This window comes from Triturus cristatus, chromosome 6 (genome assembly GCF_964204655.1).
Source record: "Triturus cristatus chromosome 6, aTriCri1.1, whole genome shotgun sequence".
Classification (NCBI taxonomy): domain Eukaryota; kingdom Metazoa; phylum Chordata; class Amphibia; order Caudata; family Salamandridae; genus Triturus; species Triturus cristatus.
The window spans coordinates 1,206,195,742-1,206,214,893 of NC_140589.1; positions in this window are offsets into that span (position 1 = coordinate 1,206,195,742).

The window sequence follows — 19,152 nt, forward strand, 5'->3', positions numbered from 1 at the left end:
AGTTTAAATATGTTATCGCATCGAGAAATTGGATCGTACGAATGCTCAGATAGGTTATCATCTGCAAGTCTGTACTCCAAATCCAGAAGAATAATTTGGGTAAGTTTAGCCCTTGCAGGAATGAGAAATCGGGTACTGAAATCTATTCGAGAAATTGAATATTTAGCAGAGTACAAACCTGAAAATACAGACATTTTAAGAACAAACATGTTGGACACATATTACCCAAAGAGAAGTCATCATCTTGAGAACATGTGTCTCTATGAAGTGCTGCAGAACTACATTAATAAACGGAATGCCACAGAAGACATCAACAATGGAAAATATAAAGTCATTGGTGAGGAAGGATGATTGGTAAAACAAACAAAAGGAAGTTTGATTAATCACAGAAAGCTGAGTTGCTACACTACTGACAAGAAGGAATTTTACCACTTAGCACTTTTACAGTTGTTTAAACCATGGCGCTCAGAGGATGAATTACTTGGACATTTTCAAAGCTATGAAGATTCCTTTAATGCATGCATAGATACCATCGAATGCAGTACTTTCACAACTTATGTAGAAATGTTGAATGAAGAAATTGAACAAGAAGCAACAGTTGCGGCTGAAGTAGCTAGAGACAGTTCTCAAGACAGTCAAAGTTCTGGGACGCTCAGTCAAGATCCCCTAGGACAACCAATCGTAAAAAATGAAGCTGCAATAGCCATGACTGAAGTGGAAACAGCTATGAATCAAGCTCAGGAAGATTTAATAAACTTACCAAGTTTGGAACAGCAACTGAATGATGAACAAAAACAAATTTATGAGGAAGTCATAAAACAAATTGATCATGGATTACTACATGAAAATAAAGAGTGCTCATGCACATCGTTTGAACAAATCAGAATGTATGTGAGTGGACAAGCCGGAACTGGAAAAAGTTTCCTGATTAAAGTAATTAGAAACTACCTACAGCAAAAAACAGATTCAACTTTGTCTTGTGTTGTTACTGCTCCAACTGGGTTAGCAGCATATAACATAAAAGGAATTACCCTCCATAGTTTGCTAATGTTACCAGTAGAGCACGAGAACAAAATACAATACCACAAGCTAACAGGAGAAGCATGCTTTGAAGTTGCAAGAGTATTGAAAAAAATGAAAGTTCTCATCATTGATGAGGTAAGCATGGTATCAAACTTAATGCTTGCCTTTGTGCATTTAAGAATGCAGCAAATTCTAAAGACAAACTATGACGTGCTATTTGGAGGAAAACATGTTATAGTTTTTGGGGATCTTCTGCAGCTCACTCCAGTTAAAGGACAACCAGTATTTCAAACCCTTACACATGAACACACGAAAAAGTCGTTAGGAAGTAGAGGTAATGTGAATATTTGGACATACTTTGAGTATAAAGAACTCATTACCAATATGCGGCAGGCAAATGATGATGATTATGCAAGTATTCTCAAAGATATCAGAATTGGACTACTCACAGAACATGGCAGAAAAGCTTTACAGAGTCGATTGCTATGTAATTTGTTCCCAACAGAACAAATTGTTCCAGAGAAAATATACAAGGAAATTGCTGGAAAAAATACTGTAATCTGCTTAATGCCAACACTACATGAATGCTCTATATTCAATCAAGAACTTTTGAAATTGGAAAATGAAGAGATTGTCAAACTGGAAGCTGTGGATAAAATACAACATGAAAGAATAACTATTATATTGACAAGCAAATTGACAAGTAAATTGGATTCTCTAGAGAAAAACATCTCGAAAACAGCCGGTTTAGAAAAGAATCTTTATGTATGTATGAACTGTCGAGTAATTTTAAGACGTAATTTGGATGTAGAGAAAGGTTTAGTGAATGGAGCTATGGGTAGAGTTGTGGGTTTTGTTAATTACCAGAAAAAAGTTGGAATTGAATTTTTAAAAATAAAATTTGATCAGATTGAAGAGGTTAAAGACATTTGTCGTTGTTCAGTTCGTTTCTTGCTTGTGAAAGACTTATATGTACGCAGGAAGCAGTTTCCATTTTCTCTGGCATATGCTGTAACTATTCACAAATCTCAAGGATTAACTGTAGATAGTGCTTTTGTAAACATTGGATCTACTGTGTTTAAAGAAGGTATGGCATATGTTGCTTTGTCACGAGTGAAAAAATTATCTGGTTTATTCATGATAGACTTTGATGACTCAAAAGTTAGTGCTGATGCAAACTGTGTAAAGGAATATAATAGATTAAGAAGAAGCTATGCTCCTCATTTCGGTCAGTATCCTGTGTTTGAAAAACGTGTTGTTTGTCGGAAAAGGAGAATTGAGAATATCTGTAATGAGGATGTACAGAAGAGAAAACAAAAGGAGAGTGATGTGATTCCAAGCAAAAAGAAAAAGGACAATGTTGAAGAGGTTGAAAATAGCTCTGGTGTCAACTGCTAAGCTAATGTAGTGCTGAATGTTGTATTTTATCTTGAAAGTTTGCAAGAGCAGATAATACTAAATCATGTAAAAAGATTCTGTTCTCTGCTGAGTTTTCTTTTTGAGAAGCTGAGTAATGATAAAACTAAAATAGAAAGTGCTTCTGATGTTAGAAAACTTTTAGATGTATGTTCAGGATGTACACAGTTTACTCAAAATGTCCAGCAAGATGCACAGGAATTCTTGATGTATATGCTTATGGTACTGGAAGATGAAGGGGTAGAAATAGAAAATATGTTTGGTCTCTCTTATAAATGGCAACATAGTTGTGAAAATTGTTTCAACACATGCAGCTCTAATGTTGATTCTGAAAGGTTCATATATTTAACATTACCAGAGAGTAAATCAGTGACTTTTAGCAAATTAGTTAAAGATGCCAATCACAACATGGAATGTTCTCAATGTAAATCAGACATGTTTTCAACGTTATTTTTAAATAAATATGGACAGTATGTAATTTTAATGATGCAACGTTGTAGAGCTGATGGTACAAAATTGGACACTTTAATAAAGAAGTTTACAGGACATCAATTATCAATATCTGGAAAAACTTTTGTTGCAGTTGCAATAATTTTCCATGATGGACCTTCTATAACTTCTGGTCATTACACAGTTTATCTAAAATGTGAAAAAGGCTGGACACTGTGTAATGATTCTCAATTGATTTTCAAGCAACATTTGCCTGCAGAATTGCCAAATTCCTATTTAATTTTTCTGAAACCAAAATTTTAGATACAAATTGCAGCATCTGAACAAACCATTATTGCGATTTTATTGGATTACCATTGGATATTTCATCAAAAAAGATTTTAAAAATTACCATTTGGCCTCATGGAAAAGTAAAAATTTCTCTTGTGGACTTCTTTGACAGATATTATTTTGGTGTATGTGCGTGGGGGACACGCTTTCACTCACCAACTGTGCAGCGGACGGGCGTCGACCCGACGAGAGGTGGCTGGGTCCAGTGCAGCATACTAAAGATGGGGTGGCAACGCTGTCAGTCTCCCCTGCCGCCAAACTACAGCATCGGCCGCAGTCGGGGGAGACTACAGCTCCCGTGAGGCTTTGCGACACCTGCCCACTTCCGCCCATAGCGCGCCCGGAGGCGCTTCAAAAGACCAGGCTCCCTCGGTGGAGCGGGGGACACGCTTTCACTCACCAACTGTGCAGCGGACGGGCGTCGACCCGACGAGAGGTTGCTGGGTCCAGTGCAACACACTAAAGACGGGGTGGCAACGCTGTCAGTCTCCCCTGCCGCCAAACTACAGCATCGGCCGCAGTCGGGGGAGACTACAGCTCCCGTGAGGCTTTGCGACACCTGCCCACTTCCGCCCATAGTGCGCCCGGAGGCGCTTCAAAAGACCAGGCTCCCTCCGCGTCGCGGGACGCGCGCGGGCGGCGCCGGGCTGAGCCCGGGCAGAGGGCGGGCTGTCTGTGGCCATCCGGGGCTGGAGGAGGCTGGGCTGGGACACTCCCCTTGACATCTACATCTGGGAAACTAACAGTGAGTTATGCCTGTTGTGACTTAGTGACTTTAAAAACATACATATAGCCCTGTTATCCGAGACTTTGCCATTTGACACGATATTCTGCTTGCATTGTATCTTGTGCAAACCGTGATAGGGGTGGAGGGGATAAAACTGTTTTAATTCCACGTCGGGTGTAGTGAAAGTGAGGTCTGGAGTAGGGTGAACAAGTACCCCCACGACACCTTTAAGGGCAAGGACCAATTGTTGCCGGGAGCATGACAGGCAAAACTGTCACACGCTCGATAAGAGCAAAGCTCAACACTCCCTCTGTACCCCAGGCGCACAAAGCGGATACTAGTTCACCATTCCCCATTATTATGCAGCCTACAGCTATTGATCGTATGCTCAAAAGAGCGTTAGGGGCTGTGTATAGCGAAATCGAGTGCACAGAGAGGCGCCTGTCCCTAACCCCAGCATTTGACCCTCCCGTAGCTACTCAAGATCAGGACCAAGAGGTCGTGTTAATCCCACCGCCCAGCACGCCAGAGTCTAGCGAGCAGGATATCCCGTGCGCTCAACTGAATACCATCAGGAATAGGGAGGACTTAGGCCCAGCCAAAAGCGCCACTATGCAAAGGAAGAAGAAAGGCTGCCCAAAGAAGCGAAAGACCAAAAATAGCACAGATAGTTCGTCCCATTCTGTGAGTAGAAACAACACTGGGGTAGAGCGAGCAATACAGACAACCTCTCAAGTAGATCCACCAATATGGCTGACTCAAATCACGTCAGATCTACAAGCTCACTTAGAAACATTTATTGTAAATCAGTTGAAACCGTTGGCAAGCAGGCTGGATAAGATTCTAAGTGAACTAAAAAATAGGGATATAAAAGGCAGATTAGTAGGGGAACTAAGTAATCCCATTAGCACCCCAGACACTAATTTAGTGCCCCAAAGGGAGAGGAACATCAGTAATACAAGGGATGCACAAACAATAACTGTACAGACCCATATAGCCCCGGCTCCTCAAACACAAGTGTACAAGCCCAATAACCCAAGTGATAGAGGAATGCACACTCTTAATGGTCTAGGTGTCCAACATTCGGACAAGCGACCCCAACTCTCTGCTGACCCCAAAGTAAGAACAGTACACAATGGAGAGAGGGCTACTACAACAAACTCCATTAAGGTACTACCCACTGTAAATTTACCACCGGAGTCATGCCCGTTGGTGGTAGTTTTCGCTGGGGTCCCGGAATTAAAACACGAACAGAGAGAATCACACCAGGAGCTAAAAAATAAACTTATTTATTGGCTGACCCAAAATAGACCATTAGCTGATAATCAAGATGGGGAAATCCTTCTGGTTAGAAGAGTGAACTGGTTAGGAATCAGACCCAAAAACATTGAAGGCAATTGTATTATTGCTAACTTTAGGGATAGGGGGGTGGTTGAGCATATCCTCAGACAGGGGCCACCTGGGAGTGTGAGTGGCATAAGGTCTCTGTCACTTAGCTATTTTTATCTGAGGCAGCAGGAAACCAATGAGGGACAGTTTAACACATGGAGAAGCTGGGAGGGATTAAATTCGATCTCAAATCACACGAGGAATGGCAGGGATTTGGGAAGGTGGACACCCATGCTGGGTAAATAGGTTTAGCCCATTAAGGTCTCTAGAGGAGACTGATTGACTAATCGCCCCATATACCCCAGTAAAGCAGGCCGACATGGAACACTAGAATCCTGATATGGACGTATTGACTGGGGGTATATCACCCACATATTCTTTGGTCAAAGAGGGTAGACAGTCAATATTAGGGGTGGGAAGGTGTAGGACCCCAATAAAGACCATGGAACCATCTAACCCCATCGTCAAGGGACGCCCGCATGTACCCTTAGGGACAGGAGCTATAGCCCCCGATCCAACACAACAGGGCAGGGATCTACAGAGGCCACTTCCTAGGAACCAAGAGGGGTTGGTTAACATCTCTCAAGGCATGGCCGGGAATGGGACTGAAAACACTGCGAAAGAGAGACTGAGAATTATTTCTTGGAACATAGCAGGTCTTGCAGGTAAATTCGATAACGAGGATTGGCGGCAACATATGGCCCACTTCCACATAATTTGCCTACAAGAGACCTGGGTAACGGACAACACCCACTTTCACATGGCTGGATATAAATGTTTTTTTATCCCAGCACAAAAAACCACCTCAGGCAGAGCCAAGGGAGGATTGTCCATGTATGTTGACTTAAAAATACAAGGTAAATGGTCCAGGGAGGACTGGTTCGCATGGAACATCCAGGCCCTGAGGTTTAGGAATAAAGGGTTAAGGCTCGTGTTGTTTAACGTGTATAACACTGGTTTTCCAGGAAATGACACCCCCATTCTGAGGGAACTTGATTCCAGATTGAGCCAAGAACTTGTGCCTGTTAACGGTGCCCCGACCCCATCGACACTAGTAGTGGGTGATTTGAACTGCCACTTATGCCCCCTGCTGTTCCCGATTAATGTGAACTGGTCACAATGCCCAGTGGAAAAAGGTCCCCATTTTAGCCACTCATCGAGCGGTATAGAATTGGGAAAGCTCCTACAATCTTATGATCTGGAACACACGGTTGATATGATCCCACTGGGGCCAGATGGTACACTCCTCCCCACTTTTAAAGGGAGAGGGTGCTCCTCCCACATAGATTATATTTTTGCTTCTAGATGTTTAAAGAACCGGATCACTGACGTAGGAATTGAGTGGAGCCCCTTCAGTGACCACAATCCCTTGGTCATGGAGTTTTTGTACCTGGCGAAACAAAAGAACAGCTCAGCTGGGGGAATCTCTGAAAGAGTAACGGACCAAGGTAGAAGACTTAGGTGGGCAAAATTAGACGGGGAAAGATTTTACTGGTCCTTAATGGAAAAAGGTAAACCACTCATTGATGAGTGTTTAGATCTCTCTGTTGCAGGGGCTCGTTTAATAAATGCATTTGGCCAAATAATTTGCCTGGTGGAAGGGCTATTGTGGACCAAGGCCCCAAAGAAAACTAACTCTAACTCTCCGAGCTGGTTTGACGGGGACTGCACACGAGCATTGAGAGAGTTAAAAAAAGCCCTTAGTAGTAAACCTAGGGACTCAATAAAAGTCAACATGTGCAGATTAAAATATAGGAAGGAGCAAAAAAGAAGGAAAGCAGCACTGCAGGGTGAAGCGTGGGCGGCCTTGAGGGAGGCCTCCGAAAAAAGGGATATCACAGAATTTTGGAGACTAATAAACACCCCTTGTTTTCAAGATAAAAACGCCCCTGTGGTTGCTACAAATATCCTCCCGGAACAGTGGACAGCCCACTTTGAGGACCTGTACAACCATGGGGCGGAAGATAGGAGAGAGGAGATGCGGGTGGTTATGCAGGGACAGGCACTGGAGTTTTCCCTAGAAGAAATTGTCTTGGGTATTGAGGGACTCACTAAAAATAAAGCCCCAGGCCCGGATGGGACCCCCCCGGACCTGTTTTTGAGTAATGTGGAGTTATGGGCCCCCATTTTAACCAGAGTAATAAATGCAGCCATTTTGATCGGTCTGTCCCGGTCTTGGTCGCTGGCTATCATAGTTCCTATTTTTAAAAAGGGCAACAGAGATAACCCCCAATGCTATCGCCCAATCTCTCTGATAGACGTCACAGCTAAAATCCTAGGAAGAGTAATTCTGAATCGCCTGACTGTATGGGCCGAGGATAATAATATCATCTTGGATGTTCAATACGGTTTTCGGACCGGCAGATCTACCAGTGACCAATGTTTGAACTTCTACATGCTGGTGGCAAAGTATACTAAAACCAGCAATGAAGCCATTTACCTGGGGTTCATGGATTTGGCCGCTGCATTCGACCATGTTAACAGGAATAAGCTTTGGGCGATGATGAATCACCTGGGAATTGACCCAGGTATAATTTGTACTCTGAGGGAATTGCATAGAGAGACCTCTGCTAGAGTACGCTACAATATGGAAGGGGGGTTGACTGACTCTTGTAGATGCACTAGCGGTGTGAGGCAGGGTTGCATATTAGCCCCTTTTTTATTTACGTTATACATTAACAATCTAGAACAGTCCCTGACCAATTTAAAAACAGATTGTCCAAGGGTGGGGACACGCAACATCCCAGTGCTGCTCTACGCAGATGATGCGGTTCTTTTGGCGCGAACCCCCAAAAGCTTGCAGATCCTAATTGATGGGTTTGTCAAATTCATGGATGCACTAGATCTGTCTGTCAATTTAAAAAATCTTATGTAATGACAGCAGGTCACAAACCACGGACTAGCTTCCCATATAGAATTGGAAATCACACACTAGAAAGGGTGCAATCTTTCTCGTACTTAGGTGTGCTCTTTGATGAATCACTGAAATTTGCCCCTCTGGTACAGGAAAGGTGTGGCAAATTGGTGGCATCAACTGGGGCCATAGCAGGTTACGGGAGGAGAGTTGGCCATTGGTGTCCGGAACAAACAATGAACCTTTATGGTTCAATGTGTTGTTCCAAAACCATGTACGGCTCAGAAGTGTGGGGTTTTACAAATCTTGATTTACTGCAAAGGGAGGAAAATAAACTTTTTCGCTCAATACTGAAAGTCCGTAACTGCACACCAGCTGTCATAGCGCACAGAGAATTAGGAAGACCCTACTTAGAGGACTTGATCAAATTTAGACCAATTCTGGCCTGGCTCAAAATTTGGACAAACCCGGAAGCCGCGCTGAGCAGGCAGATCCTAAAAGACTGCCTTGGCAGAGACAAAAGCCTGAATATCCCATGGCTTAACTATGTTAAAACTAGCCTGGAAAATATGGGTTGCAAGGAGTTTTACTCAAACCCTTCAGTGATCATTTCACAGGATAAGCTTTACCTTAAGAGAATTTTCCTGGATCTTAGATCATCTGTCAGAACCACACTGGAAGGGGTTAAACCATCAGTGAGTGCTCACAGCAAGCTTGAAACCACTGAGGGGATGGAACCGTATCTTTGTGTTTTGTATAATGCTCAAGAAAGGTTTTTAATGTCATGTTTTAGGCTCAATTTTTTATCACACTTGCTAGCCGACCCAGCTGGTTTTAGTCATTCAATTGAGCAGAAGGGTGCCTGCGGCTGCGACAATAGGTCTCCGCAGGACACCCTTCATTTTGTACCAAGAAGAAGATTTTTAAAGGAAATTTTAAAAAAAGGCCAGGTTTACTCGAACCAAAGAGGCACTGACTTTTCTACAAAGGGCTAGTGACCCACTAACACTGTGTTCTGTTATAAGTTTTTTTAAATTTGCACTAAGATTAAGGGTAACCAGAGGCCAGAACCATTCGTGAACCCTGCAGGTTTCCCTACCCGTTATTCTGATTAAGCCACCAAGGTGGACTCACTGTGAATAATGAATTATTTTATGTATAGAGATTCAGTCAATGTTCATGTATAATGATTTAATATTATTTTAATTGCATATATGTGTACTCTTTTATGATGGTTTTTAACCACCGAATAAAGAACTATTGAATAGTGAATAGCATGTGCTTAAACAACAAGATTTACAGACGATATTTATTGCAAAAAGTTATTGTTCTTAGATGATATTTTTATTAAATATGTTACATTTCTATAAAGGTATGTTTTACTGAGAAGAGATTCTGGGCTTTTTTTAAACAATCTTTCAGATTGTTAATTTTTTTGCCCGCTGTTAAGTGATGAATGCAATTGGTTTCACAATTTGCAGTGAAATTCAATATATTCTGAAAACAGCAAAAAAAGGGCAAAAAATTACTTTGTTAAATATGAAAATATGTGTATTGTATTCTAAAATGTATTATTAAATATTAATACTTTTTTTCTTTTTTTTCAGATTGAGAAAGAAAATTTTGGAAAATTATTCCTTTTTTCTAGCAATTAAAAAACCCCATTTATTTATAATTAAGTTATTTTGTTGGTCAGGTAAGTTTGAAATATCTGTATTTCTCACCCCTTTACTTTCATGCTCCCTTTTTTTCACTTTTCCTCACTCTGCTTTTCTCATTCCCCTTGTGGTCCCTCAAGGACCATGAAGGGTGAAAAAAAAAAATGATTAAAAAAATTAAAAAAAATTAAGAGGTAAGGTGGCTCTAAAAAGAGCCGTTGTGTTAATACAGGGACAGAGGAAGGAAAGAATGGCAATATTATATGGTGCCGCACTTGTGCTGCTGTATCTTATTATCTATTAGGGGAATACTGGACTCCCCAATAGCAATAAGAGCATAGCAAGTATTGCACCGTATATGCACCCTCTGAAACCTAGGGTAAATGTCCAGAGGAGCAGAAGAGGGTGACGCTCCCACCGCAGAGGAAGTGCTCGGCTGAGCTGCCAATGATGTACTCGGCTGAGCTTCTGCGGATGTGCTCGGCTGAGCTGCTGGAGGGGTTGCTCTAGTAGCTCGAGCAAAAGTCGCAGGATGTACATCCCTAATGTGCCTGAACATAGTGAAGATACTAAAAGAGTACTTCTTCTTAGGATCTCCTCTAGATAAGACATGCCCACAAAGTTTGCAGGTGACTTTTGGAGCATTGACTTTCTTCTGCCCCTCTGGAAATGTAAAATATTGCCAGACAAAATAATCTTTCTGTTTCCTCTGTCTCTGTCTGATAAGGCTCTCCTGCTCACTCCCAGAAGATGACTGCTGCTCTGCCATTGTATCACAAAAACAGTTCAGCTCCTTCTCCCAGGGAATCAGAAGAAATAATGAGGGGAATGGGTGTGGTGTTGGAAGTTTCTGGAAACGAAAGAACTTTAAACCAATGAAAAGTGTTGTTTCTTGATCACATGACTTACCGTGCGCGCACCGTAAGCTTACGGTGCGCGCACGGTACATTAGGGGCACGCGCACATGCGTGTACGGTGGTCCTGCATAAGGAGCACGTGCGCATGCGCAAAAAGAAAACGCGCGCATGCGCTTATGGAGCCGGCGCATACGCATCGCAGACGAAGTACGCATGTGTACGTAAATCACGTACGCATGCGCACACGGAGCACATACGCATGCAAACTACGTGCGCACACCGTACTTGTACCGTACCGTGCGCGCACCGTAAGCTTACAGTGCGCGCACGGTAAAAATCCCATAAAAAAAAAAAACAATGTTTAAAGGTTTGTAGAAGATATTAACTATGCTGTTCAACTATATCTAAACATTTTTTTAAAAAAGGTGAGCCATTCCATATTGCAGGATACAGTAAATCTATGATTATATACATAGGTAGCATATTATTATTATTTTTTTTTTATTGCAACCAGATTAAAAACATATTATATTATAACACAAATAATTGATTAATAGATCACAGAATATTACAAATTTTCAGCCTGTTTAACAATCTAAGACAAAGAATTATCTTAAAGGCAACTTTAATAATATTCATAAAAAAGCTCAAGCCTCCCCTGACTCAATCACGTCTTAATAGCAATTTCAAATATCTCCCAAGGCTGATGATCAAAAATCAAACTTATTACCCCATATTTTCTCAAACTTCTTAAGGCCTCCAATGCGTGCCGCATAGGTATATTTGCTCTGCTTGACCCTCCTCATCTTCTGAATCCATTTTATAGCTGAGGGTATGGAATCCGAACGCCAATTTTGCAGCAGAAGCGACCTTGCGATCGCAATTGCTATGTAGAGCAATCTAATCATGTATTCCGAGAAGAGAAGATCTGGGTCGTAACCAAGTAATATAAGCCTACTGTTAACCTCAAGCTTTATATTGCACTCTTATTCTAATGAAACAAATATCTCAGTCCAATAAATATTGACATTTGGGCAACTCAACATAATATGTGACCAATTAGCGTGTGCATAATTCATGCAGCGAAAACATTGAGAGGACTGGTTAGTGAACATCCTAGCTAAAACAGCGGGGGTTCGATATAATAACCATTTACTAAAAAACAGCATCCTACGCCAATTAGCCCCTCTGAGAGTGCAGAAATTTAACTTATTAATTGTAGACCAAATCTGAGGAGATACTACACAATTTTCATGATCAGCCCATTTCTTAATTGCTTTTGACTCAAGATCCAATTGTTTGAGAGAAGCCAGGAAAGTTTTCCAAGCACCTGGATTCTTATTGACTGCTTTAACTAACAAATCCTCTACAAGTTGATTTTGGATCATAAAAGAGGTGGGGTTTACTTCTACTAGATATTTATATAGACAGCCATAAGAGTTAACCAAAATAAAATCCTTAGCGATCCCTGGAGATATTTCTGCTACCGTCATCCAGTTACCGTCCCTTAAGAAGTCTGATATTTTAAGGTACCCGACTTCCGCCAATTTTGATGTCAAGTGGGTGGGTTGTTTAATTCCTATTAAGGGAAGGACTTCTTCTATTAAGGTGGCTGAATTAATTGTGGGGATAGAATATTTTTTAAAGAAGGCCTGACGTCTTTTGAAAATACATTGGAGACATTTATATCGTGCCAACTTTGGGTACCTAAACAATAACATGGGAGATTTAATCTGAGTTTCAGTACAAATTAGATTAAAAAAGAAATTGCAATAAAAATGTGCTTGTGGTAAAGGCTTGAACTTAGATAAATACTGTGCAAAATAAGCATCATAGTAATATTTCAGATTCGGAAGTGCGAGCCCTCCCTGATCTAAATCTTCATATAAAGTGCCAAGTGCTAAACGAGGGTTTTTTTTTTGCCCATACAAAAGTTGTAAACATGGACTCAACCTGAGAGAAAAATGAGCTTGATAAAGTGCATGATATTGAAGAAAACAGAAAATTAAACAATGGTAAAATAGACATTTTGATAAGAGCCACACGACTTAAGATGGATAAAGGAAGCATATTCCAACGGATCAATAACCCTTGAACTTTTCTTAAAAGTGGCGTATAATTAAGTTAAAATAAATCTTCAAACGACGCTGAATAGAAAATCCCCAGATATCGTTTTGGATTGAGATTTACTGAGCCTTGGATGTCTAGGTGTAAATCAAAAGCAGCTCTCCCACACTGTATAACTTCCGTTTTAGCTCTATTTATTCGATACCCTCCTAATGCTTCAAAGTCTTCAAATAATTGGAAGACTTTGATTTGTACTTCTATTGTAGGCTTAATTAACAACATAATATCGTCTGCATTAAGTTTTAACAACAGCATAGTCGGAATTGGAGGAAGGATATCTGGGGAGTTTCGTATTGCGATTGCCAAGGGTTCGATGAAAAAGGCGAATAGTATTGGTGATAAAGGGCATCCTTGCCTTGTGCCACGCTTAATATTAATGGATCCTGCCACGGTCGAATTAATAATTACATTTGCCACTGCATTCTGATACAAATTCTGAATTAAGAGTATAAAAGACGTTGGAATATTAAAAGAATTCAAAATACAAAACAACGTCTTCCAAACAACCAAATCAAAAGCTTTTTCCGCATCGAGCAATAAAACTAACGCGGGGATGTTCTGAATTTCAAAATAATCCAAGGCTTCTGCAAGAAAATGGGTGTTGGTGGCTAACTGTCTGCCCGGTAAAAATCCATTTTGGTCGACATGTATCAATTTTGCCGCATATTTATTAAACCGGAGAGATAAAAGTTTTGTAGCAATCTTATAGTCCGAGTTCAACAATGTAATCGGGCGATAAGAGTTGGGATCCCTTTTATTTTTACCCTTCTTCGGAAAACTAACAATATTTCCCTGTTTAAAAGATTCTGGAACACCCCCCCCCATCTAGCATAGAATTAATCAAGGAGAGGAAGAATTCACCAAACGCCTTAACATTTTTTTATAAAATTCGGCGAGTAAGCCATCTGGGCCACATGCTTTAGCATTAGGTAAGCTCTTTATCACCTCTTCCAACTCAATTAATGAAAACGAGCGGGCCATAAGATTTTTATCTGTTTCCATCAACATGGGTGGTGGATTTTCAAGCAGGAACTTTTTCAACAACAGATCATCGACTGACTGAAGTTGGCCATAGATAGTCTGATAATGAGCAAGCATAATACAATTAATCTCAGCTGGATCCTCCGTAGAGCCTGCTGGACATGGGGAATTCAAAGCTTTGATTTGATTTGTGGCTGCTTGTTCCTTGGCCTGCCATGCCAAGAGCCTACCAGTAAAGTTGCTTTCCTCATAGATTTTCTGCTGAGACTGTTGGAAAAAGATCTCGCTTTTGAGTGCTATATACAGTGCAAAGCTCACGCTTGGCTTGTTCAAGCTGAACTTTGGTGGTGGAAGAGGGATTCTTTAAAAAGGCCGCATTACAAATATGGATCTTATCTTCAATTTTTAATTTCTTCACCTTAGCATTTTTGGCGGCGACTGCCTCTTTACTTACTACTAACCCCCGAATGAAGGCTTTAAGTGTGTCCCAAACTATATTGGGTTCTGCAGAATGAATGTTCTGAATTAAAAATTGTCTAATCTCAGTGTCCATAAACTTTACCCCCTCAGCGTCATTCAGATGTAACGTATTAAATAACCAGCGTTTAGGGGTTTTTAAACCAGAGCCCGCATGAATTTCCAGAGATAACATTGCATGGTCCGAAAATCCAATGAAAAAGAAATTTTCTTGAAAAAAATCTAGATTCCGAGAGATTAAAAAAAAATCAATGGGTGAGGAAGATCCAAACCGTCCTGAACCACATGTAAATTTCTTTAAAGTCGGATATGCTGTTCGCCAAGGATCTTGTAAATTTAGCATATCCGAATGATCTATCAATGTTTTAAGAGATCTAGGCTTTGTCTGTTTTTTCCCTTGAACCATAGAATCCAGATGTGGACTCATCAAAATATTAAAATCCCCGCCCACAATCAAATCTCCGACAACATGATTTAAAGAGAGAAAAAGATCGTCATATGTTTTGGCGTCATCTTCAACAGGTGCATAGTAGCTTACAAAGGTCAGAGGGCATGGTTTGGATCTAAAAGAGCATGTCACCCAACACCACCTCCCAAATGGATCCTTACCTGAATTAATACACTCTACTTGTAAGCCTTTTTTTATAAATATAGCAGTCCCTCTATGGGATGCAGAGGCAGATGAAAAACCCCTGTAGCTGGCCCAGGTTTTAAACATTGAAAATCCCAAAATGTTTATAGTCGAAATATGAGTTTCTTGTAACAGACTAATTTCAGGATTTTCTGTTTTTAGCCATGCTTCAATAGCCCGCATTTTTTTTCGCTTATTCAGGCCGTTAACATTAAACGAAATTATTTTTAGCCTATTAGCCATTTAAAAAAAAAAAAAAAGGAAGGATCTAAAAAACCAATCAATGTAGCATTCTGAGAAAAAAAAACAAATGAAGCATACAAAAATAATCAACCAATTATTGAAACTACCGGTTGCATTTTTACTATTTTTAAGTGCCCTATCCCACCCCCAGAAAAGTAGACTATCCCCCCTCCACCGCTCCTTCCACTTTCCCCAACCCCTACTCAATTTGGGTGTTATGTTATTACACCCGGTGAATCAACCCCTTTTTTTTTCCTTTCCTGCCCTCCAGAATTTAATTTATGAAGCCCTCTAAGCAAATCGCCCTAAACCAGAAGAGTAAAGAATAAAAGGAAAAACAGGAAGGAAAAAAAAAAAAAAAAAGAAAGGAAAAAGAAGTTTTTAATTTTCTCCTAACATGACGAGCTTATATCGAATTTACTCCTGTTTCCATGAACTCTGCAAAAAGGGGCGAATATAAAACATTAGCTATATCAACCTAACACTATTCTAATCCTTCGTTATCTTCTCCAGAAAACCCTGTGCCTCGTCAACATCCGTAAACAAAAAAAACTAGGTAGCATACATAGGTAGCATATTGTTAAAAAAACAAATCTCAAAAAACATAATAAATTAAAAAATTAGCATTTAAAAAACCTTGCAAATTCACTGAAAAAACCATAGGTTTCACACACGTTATAGTTAGGAATTAGCATTTAAAAAACCTTTGAAATTCACTGAAAAAACCATAGGTTTCACACACTTTAAAGTTAGGAATTAGCATTTAAAAAACCTTGCAAATTCACTGAAAAAACCATAGGTTTCACACACGTTATAACTATAACGTGTGTGAAACCTATGGTTTTTTCAGTGAATATATATATATATATATATATATATATATATATATGAACAGTTTCACCTTAACTTAGAAAGATGACATCGGCACTCCAATGGTTCAATCACTGCGGCTTATTCAACTTCGAGCGATTTCAACATCCACACATTCCGGCTGCCAGGCGCAGCCTTATATATGTATGTATATATATTATCTACTGGCAGTCGCCAGTAGATAGTTATAGTTAGGACCGTGTTTCCATTGGAAATCCGCAACATTCTATTTGGAATAACTTTGGCGCCGGTTGACAAATCCTCGCAAAATTCTCAAAATAGGTGGGGCGCTCCGCTCCGCTCCTACCCTGAAAGTCTCGGGGAGATTCATCAAGCGGGGGCTGAGAAAAAAGGGGGGTCCCAAAATGCGTTTTTCCCATGCAATTTTCCATAGGGACATTTAGTCCAAGGTACAGGCCAAACGGATGAACAGAATTATTTGAAATTTGGCAAAGAGGTAGTCCTCAGGTTAGGGATGTGCCTTTTGCATATGTGGAGTGAATCTGTTCAGTAGTTCCTGAGAAAATTGCAGTTAAAAGTACATACATATCTATAGCCGCGTACCGTGCGCGCACGGTACACTTCCCGTACGCGCACGCTGCCGTGCGCGAGCGTAATTCTGATTGGTGGTTACATGACAGTAAACATTCCAGTCGGTCGAAATCAGGAAGTGTCAGCCGCCATTTTGTGTCTCTCGAACTGAAAAACAAAGGTGGAGAACGTGAAAAGGGGGCAAGGTAGAGAGTTTCAGACACTCTAGCCTTTGTCAGGGGGTCCAAGAAGGACCCAGAAGTGTGAAAAATAAATTTAAATTATTTTAAAAAATTTGCGGGGTACGCGCATGGTCCGCGTACGGTACGCGTACGGCGGAAAAAAATAAATAAAAAAAAAGAGAATTAAAAATCAAAGTTAAGTGTTTAGATGTTAGGTGGCTCTAAAAAGAGCCATTGTGTTTATGAAGTGTTTTTTTTGTACCTACAAGTAAGTACCGATGCAGAGTCTAAAGTTCAAGAGGAAGACTCTGTTGCCCTCATCTGTGAAATGTACACCGTCTCCTCTATAAATGCCTTGCATGTTGTAACGCAAGTTGTTGTGGTAAATAGAACCCATACCATAGTCTCTGAGGAAAGCAGAAACAGATTTATTGACGTGCTTTCTTGCTTTGTCAATCTGTGGACAAAATTGGTTGGACCAGTTCCACTTTTGCCTTTGGCATATATTAGAATATACAAAGGCAGTTTGTGGAAAAAGTGACATCAATTGCACAAAGGTGTCCTTAACAAGCATTTCCAGACCTACCCCAGTTAAAGTGCCTAGGTCATTTCCACCACAGTGCACAATAATAAGGTTAGACTGTGGGAGATGTAGAAAGGATTTCACCAAAGGCATTAATAATTGGTGCCACTTTAACTCTCTCTGACCAATCCATTTAATGTCTACATTTGGCAAAGCAAGGTCTGTCACAATACCTCTTTTCTCTGCATATTTTTCACTCCAGAAGACATAGCTCTGACCTACAATCCACACTGTGAACATCTTTCAAGGAGATCTGGATGCACTCAGAAGGTGTCTTCCAGTAGAATGGCAATATGAAAAGAAAGATAGTTGTAAAATGGAGGCTTACATACTTAAAAAAAAAAAAAAATCATTGGCTGATTCAAACCATTTTACAGTTAAAACTAGGCTGTATGTTTAGATTTTTGCAAGCATGTTTAGATTGGTTCAGAAAAAAGTGTTCCCACAGAAGATTAGTTTGGATTCGCTGTTAGGTTTGAAAAATCAAGCACTCTTGCCTTTGGATTAGAAACATTGTGTGCTGAACTTCTGACCTCTCTGCTCACAGCAGTGTTCCATCACCAGTTGCTATGGTAGCAGGCAGAAGTAAAGTTGGGGGTAGGGATCATTTGGAAAGGGTTGAAATTTCCAACCAATAGAAATGTGTGTTTCCATTTGAAAAAATGTGGGAAGCACTGTGATTTGGAGTTAACATGTATATGTGTGAAAAAAGAGAGGGAAACATTGCCATTAACTGGTTCTGGTGAGAGGAGAGAGGTGTACAACTCAGAGATTCTGGCTGTGATAATCTGCTGTTTGAGTGCCACATTTATTTCTCAGCTAACTAATTTTAAAGGCGAGTTATGAGTTTGAGAGGGGATGTATGTGGTGAATTTTGATATAATAATAGAATTGTGATTCTTCTTTTAAAGTTGTGTTTCACATTTTGTGTTTTGAGAGATATTTAACTGTCTTGAACTTGTAAGATATTATGGAGTATGTCTTCACCATAAGTTAAGGTGTACTGGTATCACTGAGGAATACAGTTTTGTGCCTAGAATGAAATCATGAGTCTGTGTGCACACAGGAATTGTTGTCAGAGATTTCATTTGTGTTGGTCTGGTTCTGTAAGAATGGCATTCGTAGGAAAGGGGCAGCTTGTTTTTTAGAACTGTGATGGTTTGCATTCAGCATAAAACAGTATCTCACAAATGGGAGGCAAATGCTAACACATTTGAAATTGATATGGTAGATTTTACTTCCAATCATGCAATGGGTGAGGTTGTTCCTACATGTACAAAACTCCTATTAACCCTTACCACACATATACTCTTACATACATCTCTCCAGTGTTTATGCAGTTGTGGAAGCGTCCATGCACATGTCTATTGTAACTGAAAATACACAGTCTGCAGAAGCAGACTCTTAGCACACACCCAGCTGCTTATCCTGTACTATCATGCTTAGTATTCACAACTGTGCGGTGTTTCAGATAGCAGTGAGTAACGATAATACATTCAACATCAGCAAGGCACATTTTCTTTGCTGGAGTGTAGTCAGTCACCCAGGTTACACATGTTCATGGTCTCAAAAAGCTGTTTGGACATTTGGTCTTTTCTGTTTCTGAAAACTATAATGAAAATGTGTCAGGCTGTTAGAGTAATTATCACTTTTTCTACCACAGTAGTAAGTGTGCTTTCAAGTTGCAAATCAAATTTAGTCAAATCAAGTTACTCTGGTTCTTTTAGAATTGCATTCGTAGGAAAAGGGAAGCTTGTTTTCATGAAATGTGTTGGTTAGCATTCAGCCAAAATTAATATGTCACAAATGAGAGGGTAATGCCA